We start from the raw sequence: 12,264 nt of genomic DNA, 5'->3' as shown, positions 1-12,264 counted from the left end.
TGATGAAACAAATGGGCAGATCTCAGCATGGGAAGTGGGAGGAACAGACATATCTGGAATCCCCTGGGGCAGGCCCTGGGCTGGGGGCGCCATCCAGAGTCAGTGTTGCACCCCAGATGGGAGGGGCCTGCACAGGGAGACCTGAAAGTTCAGCTACTTCAGGTGCGCTTTTACCAGCTGGATGAATGTGCTGAGGCTGCCATAGCAAAGTACCTCAAACTGGTTGGCATTCAACAACAGGAATTTCTTCTCTTATAGTTCTGGAGGCCTGAAGTCTGAAATCAAGGTGTTGGCAGAGTCATGCTCCCTCTGAAGGCCCTAGGGGAGGAACTTCCTTGTTTCTTCCAGCTTCTGGGGGCTCTAGGTATCCTTGGCTTGTGGCCGCATCACTCCAATCTCTGCCTCCGTCTTCACACGGTTTCCTCCTTCCATATCTTCACACTGTCTTCCCTCTATGCTTGTCTGTGTCCAAATTTCCCCTTCTTATAAGGACACCAGTCGTGTTAGATTAGGGCGAGCCCTAATGACATCATCTTAACTTGCTTAAGTCTACAAGACCCTATTTCCAAATAAGGCCACATTGTGAAGTACTGGGCGTTAGGATTCCAACATGTCCTTTTTAGGGGACATGATTCAACTGGTAACAGAGGCCGTGTCCTCTTCACAGGGCACCAAGAGATGATAGGTGTCTGCCTGTCTGTCTTTCAGGGACGGCTGAGGGCTATGTGTGCCAGGCCCACCAGGTGGACTCTCATCCTGCAGCTGCGGATCCTGGAGAAATGCTCAACTCTCTTCTCTACCTCCCAGTAGCCTCCGGCCAGGTGAGCCAACCCGCTGGAGTCAGGAGACAGAACAGGCTTCCACTGTGAATAAACTGTTACCCAGAGTATCATGCCCATCACATGCTTATCAGAAGGGCACCCGTGATGGCTATAGAGCAATTACTGGAGGGAGAAAACAGCATTCTCGAAGAGTCTTATTTTGCTAAAATGTTAAAAGTGAGAGGAGGGAATTCTCTGGCGGTCCAGTGGTCAGGACTCAGAGCTTTCACTGTGGTGGCCTGGGTTCAATCCCTGGTTGGGGAACTAAGATCCTGCAAGTCCCATGGCGTGGCCAAACCAAAAAAAAAAAAAAGTGAGTGGAAAATGAATCTCTCCCACGGTATGAACCAGAACATTCTGACTCAGCACAGGGAGAAAGAAAGAGAACCACAAAGGAAGAGGAAGGCTGAACGCCCGCCTGAGCCCCCTGTGACAGGGATTAGCAGGACGCCAGGATTCGCCAAGCACAAGCCAAATCCCACCTGGGTCCACAGCAAGGGCGTCCTGGCTTGAGTTCTGCGTCCACAGCAGCGGTGCTCACCGTGTCAGCAAATGCTCCTAATTGCTTAGGGTCAGCGGTTCACTGAGCTAATCCTCAGGATATCAGAGGTCTCTGCAACCGCTGAGGGGGGCTTCCGGAACTCCCTGGAACCCAATCAGTTCCAATTAGCCAAAAAGGCAGGAATGTGGGCTGTGGATGGAGCCGGGATGAAAGGGCTTCTCAGCAGGAGAGGAAGTCTGGTCCAGGGGCTGCCTCATGGAAACAGGCGTGGGCTCGGGCCACATCCAGAGGAGGAAGGGAAGGAACCCGGGTCTCATGGTCAGTGGGGTCTCCCTGTTCGGCAGGGCTGCCAGGCCATGGGATCAAGCAACACTACCCTTTATAGTTAATTTGATCATTTAAAATACACGTTTCAGTAAGCTAGACAGAGAAGGACAAATATTGCATGACTCCACTTATATGAGGTCCCTGGAATAGGCAAATCCTTAGAGATGGAAAGTAGAATTGAGACTACCAGGACCTGGGGGCTTGGGGGTGCGAGGAGGAAGGGGAATTTAGAGTTAATGAGCAGAGAGTTTATGACGGGGCTGACGAAAAGCTTCTGGGTATAGATAGTGGTGATGGTTACACAACATGGTGAATGCATCTTATTCCTAATTGTGCATTTACAAATGCACAATTTGTAAAAATGATAAATATTATGTTATGTGTAGAGTCTATCACACTGCATTCATTCAAGGCAAAGAAAACAAAAAACAAACCTTCTTGTGCATGGAAGCCAGCTTCCTCGGAAGTGGCCGTCACCGTCCCTGTTTGCAGGGGATGGATGTGAGGTCCAGGGAGATAGCTCCGTCTATCCCACGGTCACCTGGCGCACCGTGGGGCGGGATTCAACTGCAGCCTCTGGCTTCACAGTCTCTCACCCCCACCCATGTTCACTGTCATTCCTCGAGGTCAAGTGGAGTCTGCAATTCGCCTGCGTGAGCCCAGCCCAGCCCCTGGCTATGGCAGGTCCTTGGAAAGGAGTGTCTGAACTTGAGTTGTGGCAGTGAGATGGTCCAGATCCAGATTGTTCTGCCTTGTTCTGATAATGGCCCAACCAGCTCTCACCAGTTAATTCAAGGCTTTCTCACTCATCCAGGTGGATTCCTCACCGCCTCTCCTCGTTCACTCCAGCGCATACACATGGCGGCCACAGCTTCTGCCTTGAATCGAGGCAGCCTAAGGAGGCGTTTGAAAGCTGCTTTTTGTCCAGACTCACTAAACAATCTTAGGCCAGAGGACCACGCCCCAATCTGTGCAGTGAGAGGGTCAGCCCAGGAGACAGAGGTGGTCCCTGGCATCAAAGCCGAGGCACCCTCTTTTTCCTACGGAAGCCCCTTCATGTACCTGATTGAACCCTGTATTAGTTTCCTAGGGCAACTGCAACAAACAGCCACAGACTTGGTGGCTTAAAACCACAGAAATGTATTCTCTTGTAGCTCTGAAGGCCAGAAGTCTGAAATGAAGGTGTCAGCAATTTATGGTTACCAAAGAGGAAGGTGGGTGGGGAGGGATAAAATAGGAGTTTGGGACTAGCAGATACACACTACTATATATAAAATAGATAAACAGCAAGGTCCTACTGTATAGCATAGGGAACTATATTCAATATCTTATAATAATCGATAATGGAAAAGAATATGAAAAAGAATATATATATATTCTTTATATATATATATATATATATATATATACACACATATGACTGAATCACTTTCCTGTACACCAAAAACTAACACAACATTGTAAATTAACTATAAAAATTTTTTCAATTTAATAAAAGAAAAAAAGATGTCAGCAGGGCCATGCACCCTCCTAAGGCTCCAGGGGAGGAGGCTTCTTGCTTCTTCCAGCTTCTGGGAGCTCCCAGCATTCCTCAGCTTATGGTTGCATCACTTCAATCTCTGTCTTCACACAACTTTCTTTTTTCTCTGTCTCACATCTCCCTCTGCCTTTCTCTTATAAGGACACTTGTCACCAGATTTAGGGCTCACCCAGATAAACCAGATGATCTCATCTCAAGATCCTTCACTTAATTACATCTACAAAGATCCTTTTCCAAATAAATTCACAGTCACAGGTTCCAGGGGTCAGGATTCGGATGTAACTTTTTGGGGGACCAACATTCTCCCTACTACAGCCCCCAAGCGCATTCTCCGTGAAGACCAGGTGTCTGCCTGAGCCTCACCAGATCTTTGGGCAAATCTCCTTTTCATCTTCCTCCCAGGTAGTGCCCAAAACAGACCCAACCTTCTCCTGATGCAGAATTTTCTTTGAAGACCAACAGCACCAGTATTGAAATCTCCATCATGTGAATCCCCTGGCGGTCCAGTGGTTAAGACTCCGTGCTTTCACTGCAGGGGATGTGGGTTCGATCCCCGGTCAGGGAACTAAGATCCAGCCTGCCCCATGGCACAGCTAAAAAAAAAAAAACCTCCACCACAGTTCACCACCACTCGAGTGCTCCACGTGACGTAGTCAGACAGGCTACACAAGGCCAGGCAACCATCCAGGGTGCAGAGCTGAGAGGTTCCAGGAGAGAGTTGGGGCTCATACCCCACCCTGACGATGCGGGTACAGCACCAAAATGTGAAACAAAGCCTTAAAGAGTGATGACATTCAAGGACACTTGATACAAAAAGGTGCCCATGCTATTGCAGATGGCAGGTTACCAGTGTACATTTCCCCTTCATTTTTGTCTGAAATTCGAGTGGAATTATATGCTTCAGAATGTGAGTTGTGCTTATCTCTCACTGGTGACAATTCTGCAAGATTTGCGACTCTCCTCTTGATGATCTCAATTTTCTGCAATGAACCTGTCAAAAGAATTCCTCTAAGATATAAGAAATACTGAAACACGAATACGATCTGTGAACGTCGAGGCTTTATTTTTTTAAAGTGTGAAAAGACATGAGCAATTTCATCTGAATTGATGATGGGTGATGGCCTGGGCAGGACGGAACTGGCCAGAGGACTGATAAAGGTGGATGCTGGCAAGCCAGGGACTTGCTGCCCCCTAGAGTCCGTCTGGAGAACCTCAGCACCAGGACCAGAAGGGAAGATGGAAGGGCATTGAAGTCAGGCAGAAAGGCTGTGTAAGACCCCTCTGCACAGTGTTCTGATTCCTGCAAGCCCCCCTGCCTCATCTCCTCCTTGAAGACATGGTCTGGAAGTGGCCCCTCAGGTGTGCTTTGCTCCCCCACCCGCACCCACGAGCAGGGGCGCTGTCCACTTTGGGCCCCCAGTTTACTTCTCAGCTGACCTGAGTTCTGTCCCCTCGACAGAACTGCCACCCAGCTGAGGACGTTGCAGAGAGTGGGTGCCCTATCTCACCTCCCAGCCTGGGCGCCTGGCCAGAGTGGGCACCTCAAAGATAATTGGAGGCACAAGTGACCTCAGGACTGCATCTCTGTGGCCTCTTCCTTCTGGTCTCATCTCCTCTGTCTAGTTCAGTCCATTCTGTGTGGACTAGAGGTTCCAACATGTGGTCCAGAAGTTCCACTTCGGGGTACTTATCCAAAGGAAACAAAATCACTAACTCAACAAGATATCTGCACCCCCATGTTCACTGCAGCATTATTTACAATAGCCAAGATGGAAGCAACCTAAGTGCCCATGGATAAAGAAAATGTGAGATATGTATATATGTAATGGAATATTATTCAGCCATAAAAAGAAGAAAATGTTGCCATTTGTGACAATATGGGTGGAACTTGAGGGCAGTATGCTAAATGAAATAAGTCAGATAGAGAAAGACAAGTACTGTATGATCTCATTTAGAGGTGGAATCTTTTAAAAAAATGGACGAAGGATCTGAATAGATATTTGCTATGGACTGAGTGTTTGTGTCCCCCCATAAATTCATAGTCTGAAATTTAAATCCCCAGTGTGATGGTATTAGGAGCTTGGGACTTTGGGAATGATTATGTCATGAGGGTGGAGTCCCCACAAATGGGATTAGTGCCCTTATAAGAAGAGATATGAAAGAGGAAATGATCTCTCTCTCTCTCTTTCTTTTCTGCCATGTGAGCATAAAGCTAGAAGATGGCCATCTATAAATCAGAAAGAGGGCTGTCACCAAGAACCCAACCATGATCTCAGACTCCATCAGCCTCCAGAACTGTGAGAAATAATTTCATTGTTTAAGCCACTCAGTTTATGGTAAATTTGTTATAGCAGCACAAACTAAGACAACATTTCTCCAAAGAAGATATACAAGTGGTCAATATGCACTTGAAAATGTGCTCAACATCACCAATCATTAAGGAAATACAAATCAAACCCAAAATGAGATACCACCTGGAATGCACTAGAATGGTTACAATCAAAAGTCAGATAATAAAAAATTTTGATGAGGATGAATTAAAAATTAGAAATATCTTAATTGCTGGTGGAAATGCAAGTTGTGCAGCAACTTTGGAAAACAGCTTGGCAATTCCTGAAAAAGTTCACCATAGAGTTCCCATATGACCTAGCAATTCCACATTTAAGTATTTATACCCAAATGAAATGGAAACATATGTCCACACAAAATTTATTCTTGAATAGTCACTTCAACTTTACTGTAACAGTCAAAAAGTGGAAACAACCCAAATACCATCAACAGACAAATGGAAAAGCAAAATGTGGTACATACATACAATTGAATATTTTACAGCTATAAAAAGGAATGAAGTTCTGATTCACACTGCAATGTGGATGAACCTCAAAGCATCATGGTGAGTGAAAGAAGCCAGATAAAAAAGATCACATAGTATATGAGTCCATTCATATGAAATGTCCAGAATAGGCAAAGCCACACCTACCGAAGGTAGACTAGTGCTTGCCTAGGCTTGGGGTTGTGTGTGTGGAAGGGTGGGGAAAGGGGCTGAATGCTAGAGTATGGTGATTCTTTCTGAGGTGATGAAAATACTTTAAAATTGATTATGGTAATGGTTGCACAAGTCTGTGGATATACTAAAAATCCTTTAATTATACACTTTAAATGAGTGAATTATGTGGTTTGTGGATTATATCAATAAGTATGTAAAAAAAAACTTGTAGGTAGAGGTCAAAAAGTAATAATAGACCCACTATTATATTCTCACCCCCAAGTTAAAGGGTTGCTGCTCCCTGATTGTAACCTCCTTTTTTTTTTTTTTTTTTTGGCTGTGTTGGGTCTTTGTTACTGTGTGTGTGTTTTCTCTAGTTGTGGCGGGGGGGGACTACTCTTCGTTGTGGTGCATGGGTTTCTTATTGCGGTGGCTTCTCTTGTTGCAGAGCGCGGGCTCCAGCACACAGGCTTCAGTAGTTGCAGCACACAGGCTCAGTAGTTGCGGCACATGGGCCTTAGAGCACACGGGCTTCAGTAGCTGCAGCGCGCGGGCTCTAGGGTGTGTGGGCTTCAGTAGTTGTGGTGCACAGGCTCAGTAGTTGTGGCTCGTGGGCTCTAGAGTACAGGCTCTGTAGTTGTGGTGCACAGGCTTAGCTGCTCCACGGCATGTGGGATCTTCCCAGACCAGGGCTCAAACCCATGTCCCCTGCATTGATAGTGGATTCTTAATCACTGCGCCACCAGGGAAGTCCTGTAACTTCCTTTTTGAAAGTAACCATAAATTTGTGTGTGGAAATTGTTGCCTTGTTTTTTGACAGTTCTACCACCTGTATGTGGAGCCCCCATGATATATTTTAGTTTTGAAAAACCTGAGTGTCACCCAGATAAGACCTAGCTCCACTCTCTTCCAGCTGCCCATGTTGCTATTGAGAATTCAGACATCATGACTTTCTGTTTCTTCTTCTCTGCAAGTTTGAAAATCTTTCCTTTAATCCTTAGTGTTCTGAAACATACGCTGACTTGTTCAGTGTGAAAGGCAGTTTCTAACATGGCCTTTGGGAGATGACTAGGCCATGAGGGCGGAGCCCTCATGAATGGGATTATTGCCCTCATAAAAGAGACCCCAGAAAACTCCCTTGCCCCTTTCACCATGTGAGGACACAGCAAGAAGACGCTGCCTATGAACCAGGAAGCAGCCCTCACCAGACACTGAATCTGCTGGTGCCTTGAGCTTGGATTTCCAGAACTGCAAGAAATATAGTTTCTGTTGTTTGTAAGTTGCCCAGTCTATGGTATTCAGTTATAGCAGCCCAAACGGACTAAGATAACCTGTTTTCAATTCTTTGGGGTATATAACTAGGAGGGGAATTGCAAATGTATTTAACGGCAGAAGGAGAGTGTGAAACAGCTCTGATTTTCAGGTAGTGATGAGCATGGTGGCAAATTTTGTTTCAGGTATATGAAGTTAAAAATCCCTCGCTCCTTATTGGAAGGGTCAGAAGAAGGAGCTGGCAAAGAGTTTTGGTGTGATGGCAGATTTGGGGGGTATTGCGGGGTTAGGGAGAATGTGGGGAAGTGGGGGGAGCTTATAACTCTTCCACAGAGATGGTCACTTCCTTCCCTGTGTGCCCCCAGAGAAGAGCTGTGTCACCATGGTGGCACTGCTTTTTTGCATTATTTCTTTGTTGTGTGATTGTTTCCCCTGCAGTGCTCTGACAGCAGGATTTTTAGAGAGGATTTGAGTACTGACTTGAGTTGTGTCTTCTTATCTCCCATCTGCTATGATAGCTTCCCCAACCCCTCCTTCTAGAAGCAGTCACCAAATTGATATGAAACCAGTTTTTCTGATTGTAGACCTGCCTGACATGTGATCATGTGATCATTACCAAAAAAATGGAAAATGTAAACCAGGAGGGCAGAAGCTCACTCATGATCTGTCACTCAGACCATCACTGTCAGCATATTTGGTGTTCAATTCTAGTCAGTATGCTCATTCTATAAGAAGTCTTGGAAGGTCCCTCACCAGCACAGCACTTTGTCCAACTCCTTGCATGTCTGCCTCTCCGGCAATAGTGGACAGCTCTTCTTTTGCATGGGAGCAATTCACAAAAAGCAAAACTCTTTCTTGGCCCACAAACCCTCATTCAAAAATGGTGACAACTTTTAAGTCCCACAGGAAAAAGCTAACTATGTTCTTTTACAACTTAGATTTCCTACTTTACTGTTTTGATCAGGGTCAGCAAACTTTTACTAGGTCAGATGGAAAGTACTTTAGGCTTTGCAGGCCAGATGGTCTCTGTCACAAAGACTCAACTCTGCCATTATAGAGTGAAAGCAGCCACAGACCACATGTACACAAATGGGTGTGGCTATGTTTCAATAAAACTTTATGTGCAGGCACAGGAGGAAGTTCAGATTTGGCTTGAAGTCTGTAGTTTGCCAACGCTTGTCGAGATTTTTGCCAGACTTTGTGTTAATTCTCAGCCCAGTCATGGTCGAGAAGCAGTCACACAGAGCTGCATTCTCATCTTTTCTTCTGCAATGAATGAATGAGGTCAGTGAATGAAGATGGTGTGGCTGATGGTGTGGGGGTGGGGGCAGGCACAGGGAATGGGCCTGCCCCATCATAGGGGTTACCACACAGAGCAATTCCAGTCCTTGGGGTCACTGCGCAATGTCCAGACACGTTTTTGGTTGGGGGAATGCTACTGGCATCTGGTGAATGAAGGTCAGGGATGATGCTCAACATCCGTCAATGTGCAGGATGGGGACTTCCCTGGTGGCGCAGGGGTTAAGACTCCGCACTCCCAATGCAGGGGGCCCAGGTTCGATCCCTGGTTAGGGAACTAGATCCCACATGCATGCTGCAACTAAGAGTTGGCATGCGGCAACTAAGGAGCCCACGTGCCACAACTAAGACCTGGCGCAACCAAATAAATAAAAAATAAAATAAAATAAAATGTGCAGGATGGCTTCCGCTGCCAAAAAATGATCTGGCTCCAAACATCAACAGTGCTGACGTTGAGACACCATAACTTGAACGTAAGCATGGCACTTTAGAAAGCCTGTTTGCTTGAATTCCATGTATGAATTTCTTGCGGAAATGTGATACATGCAGATGAGAAAATACTTGACCAAAGGAACACAAAATGCAACAAGAATCACAAGCAAGCATCCCTCTAACCTCAGGGTCCCCAGTGCCCCCACCCTGGACACAGCTTCTCTCAACACATTTTTGTTTATCTTTCCAGATTTTTAGAAATGTTAACACAAATTGTTCCACACCCTACACGTTATTTTGACCAGTTTTCACTTAAAAAATCATGGCAATCTTTCCATGTGATTCATCTTCACAATGAATAGTTTTTTCTTAAATAGTTTTAAGTTTAGTTCCTAACATGACAGAGTGTATTTTACAAACCATCTGTTCATTCTGCAGCCCTCTGGAGCCCTTGCTTAATTGAAGCATGTGGTATACCACTGCCCATTTTAGACGGTGGGTGGCATAATTTCACAATTGTTAATAGAGGCCAAAAGATGAAGGGAACTACAGGGAAGATGAATAGTCTAAAAGCTGCTGGAGAAAGAAGAAAAAAGAGCAGAGGGAAAAACAAGCATATGGCAGATTATCAGACACTTATATCCTGAATATAGGGCAACAGGAGGGTTTGGCCTAAGTGCTAGAAGTTTGGACTGTCATTGGTGATGAGGAAGGCTGCAGAAGCAGGGTTGTGTATGTGTACATGTGTGTGCTTATCATATTAAAGTGTACCATTCAGTGGTGTATATTTTCCTGGGTCTGTCATAACAAATTAACACAAACTGGGAGGCTTAGAACTATGGAAATTTATTCTAACCATTCTGGTGGCCAGAAAACTAAGATCAAGGTGTGGGCAGGGATAGTTCCTTCTGGAGGCTCTAAGGCAGAATCCTTCCCATGCCTCTCTCCTAGCTTCTGGTGGCTGCTGGCAATCCTTGGCCTTCCTCAGCTTGTAGCTACATGGCTCCAATCTCTGCCTCTGTCATCACATGGCCTTCTTTTCTCTGTGTCTTATGTCTGTTTTCCCTGATCTTTTCTTAGAAGGTTACCTGTTATTGGACTTAGGGCCCACTGCCAATCCAAGATGATCTCACCTTGAGATCCTTGTGTTAATTACATCTGCAAAAATCCTTATTCCAAATTCGATCTCCTTCTGAGGTTCCAGATGGATGTATATCCTGGGGGCCACAGTTTGACCCACTACAAGTTGTTTTTAATATATTCAGAGTTGTGCAACCAATACCTCTATCTAGTTCCAGAATATTTCATCACCCTACAGGAAACCCCACACCAGTTAGCAGTCACTCCCATTCCTCTCTTCCGCCAGCTGCTGGCAACCACTGATCTGCTTTCTGTCTCTATGGATTTACCTATTCTGGACATTTCATGTAAATGAAATCATAAAACACTTGGCCTTTTATGTCTGGCTTCTTCATTCAGCATGTTTTCCAGGTTTATCCATGTTGTAGCATGAATCAGAGTTTCACTTTTTTATGACTGTGTAATATTCCATTGCATAGATGCACTACATTCTGTTCTTCCATTCACCCATTGATGGACATTTGGGTTGTTTCCACCTTTTGGCAATTGTGAATAGTGCTGCTATAAGCATTGGCACTCAAGTATCTATTTGAATCTCTGGGTTCAATTTTTTTAAGGTCCATACCTAGGAGTGAAATGGCTGAATCACATGGTAATTCTATGTTTAACTTTTTGAGGAACCGTCACATTTTCACAGAGGCAGGACCACTGCCCATGCTTCTGACACCGATTAATTAACCAATAGTTAATGATTGGTTAGTTAATCAACAGTTAATAATTCACTAGAAGGACTCACAGAACTCATTGGAAGCTGTTATACTCACGGTTACAGTTTATTACAGTGGTAAGATACAATTAAAACCAACCCAAGGGGGCTTCCCTGGTGACGCAGTGGTTGAGAGCCCGCCTGCCGATGCAGGGGACGCGGGTTCATGCCCTGGTCCGGGAAGATCCCACACGCTGCGGAGCGGCTGGGCCCGTGAGCCATGGCTGCTGAGCCTGCGTGTCCGGAGCCTGTGCTCCGCAACGGGAGAGGCCACAACAGTGAGAGGCCTGCGTACCGCAAAAAAAAAAAAAAAAAAAAAAAAAAAAAACCAACCCAAGAAAGAGATGCATGCGGCAGGGTCCAGGAGGGGTCCAAACATGGGGCTTCCAGTTGCTCTCTCCCTGGAGACTCACAGACAGCAATTCCCCCTCCCAGCCACACTGTGTGACAACATACTCCAATGTTGTTAACTAGGGAATCTCACCCAAGCCTCAGCACTCAAGAGTTTTTGTTGGGGCATGGTCATGTACAGCTACATGGCTGACTTTCAGTCTCCAGTCTCTTCCAAAGGCAGTACTCAGCCCCCCATGGCCCAAAGTCCTCATGCACACAGATACTCCTATCCAGAACTCTCCAGGGGCCCAGAAGTCACCTCCTAAGAGCTGAGAGCAAAGGCCCAATTTCTCTTAGGCAAGGTTAGTTCTTCACCATACACATGTATTGAAGAGTTTCTTCTGCTATTGTTTTCTCTCCTGTCTTCCTGGATTGTGAATAATTACTCTCCCCCCATTGTTTATATTTTTTTTTATTGTGGTAAGAAATACAGAAAATTTACCGTAGTAACCATTTCTAAGCATACAGGTCACTGGTGTTAAGTATATTCACATGGGTGTGCAACCATCAGCACCATCTTGCAAAAGTGAGACTCTGTCCCCATTAAACACTAACTCAGAAACCACCGTACAACCGAGGTCAGAGAACGTGGGATTTGCTAGAATGGCCCTGGCTCATGGAAACGTGGGGGTTGGGAAGAGAAAGGATGAAAGTTGGGGGCGGTGAGGAACCTTGGGTTCTTGGGTGAACGTCAGCTTAGCTGCCATCAGTTAAAGATAAAATTTACCGTTGAAATGTAGAGCTGGATCCAACTCCACTGGTGCTTAGGGAAATGCAAATAAATAAGAAAAATGGTGAAGTCTAACCTCTGGCTATTGTTATGAGCAGTAGCTCTAATGAAAGTAA

This window comes from Hyperoodon ampullatus (assembly GCF_949752795.1).
Source record: "Hyperoodon ampullatus genome assembly, chromosome: 4".
In the NCBI taxonomy this organism is placed as follows: domain Eukaryota; kingdom Metazoa; phylum Chordata; class Mammalia; order Artiodactyla; family Ziphiidae; genus Hyperoodon; species Hyperoodon ampullatus.
Note: the sequence above shows the minus strand (reverse complement) of the source record.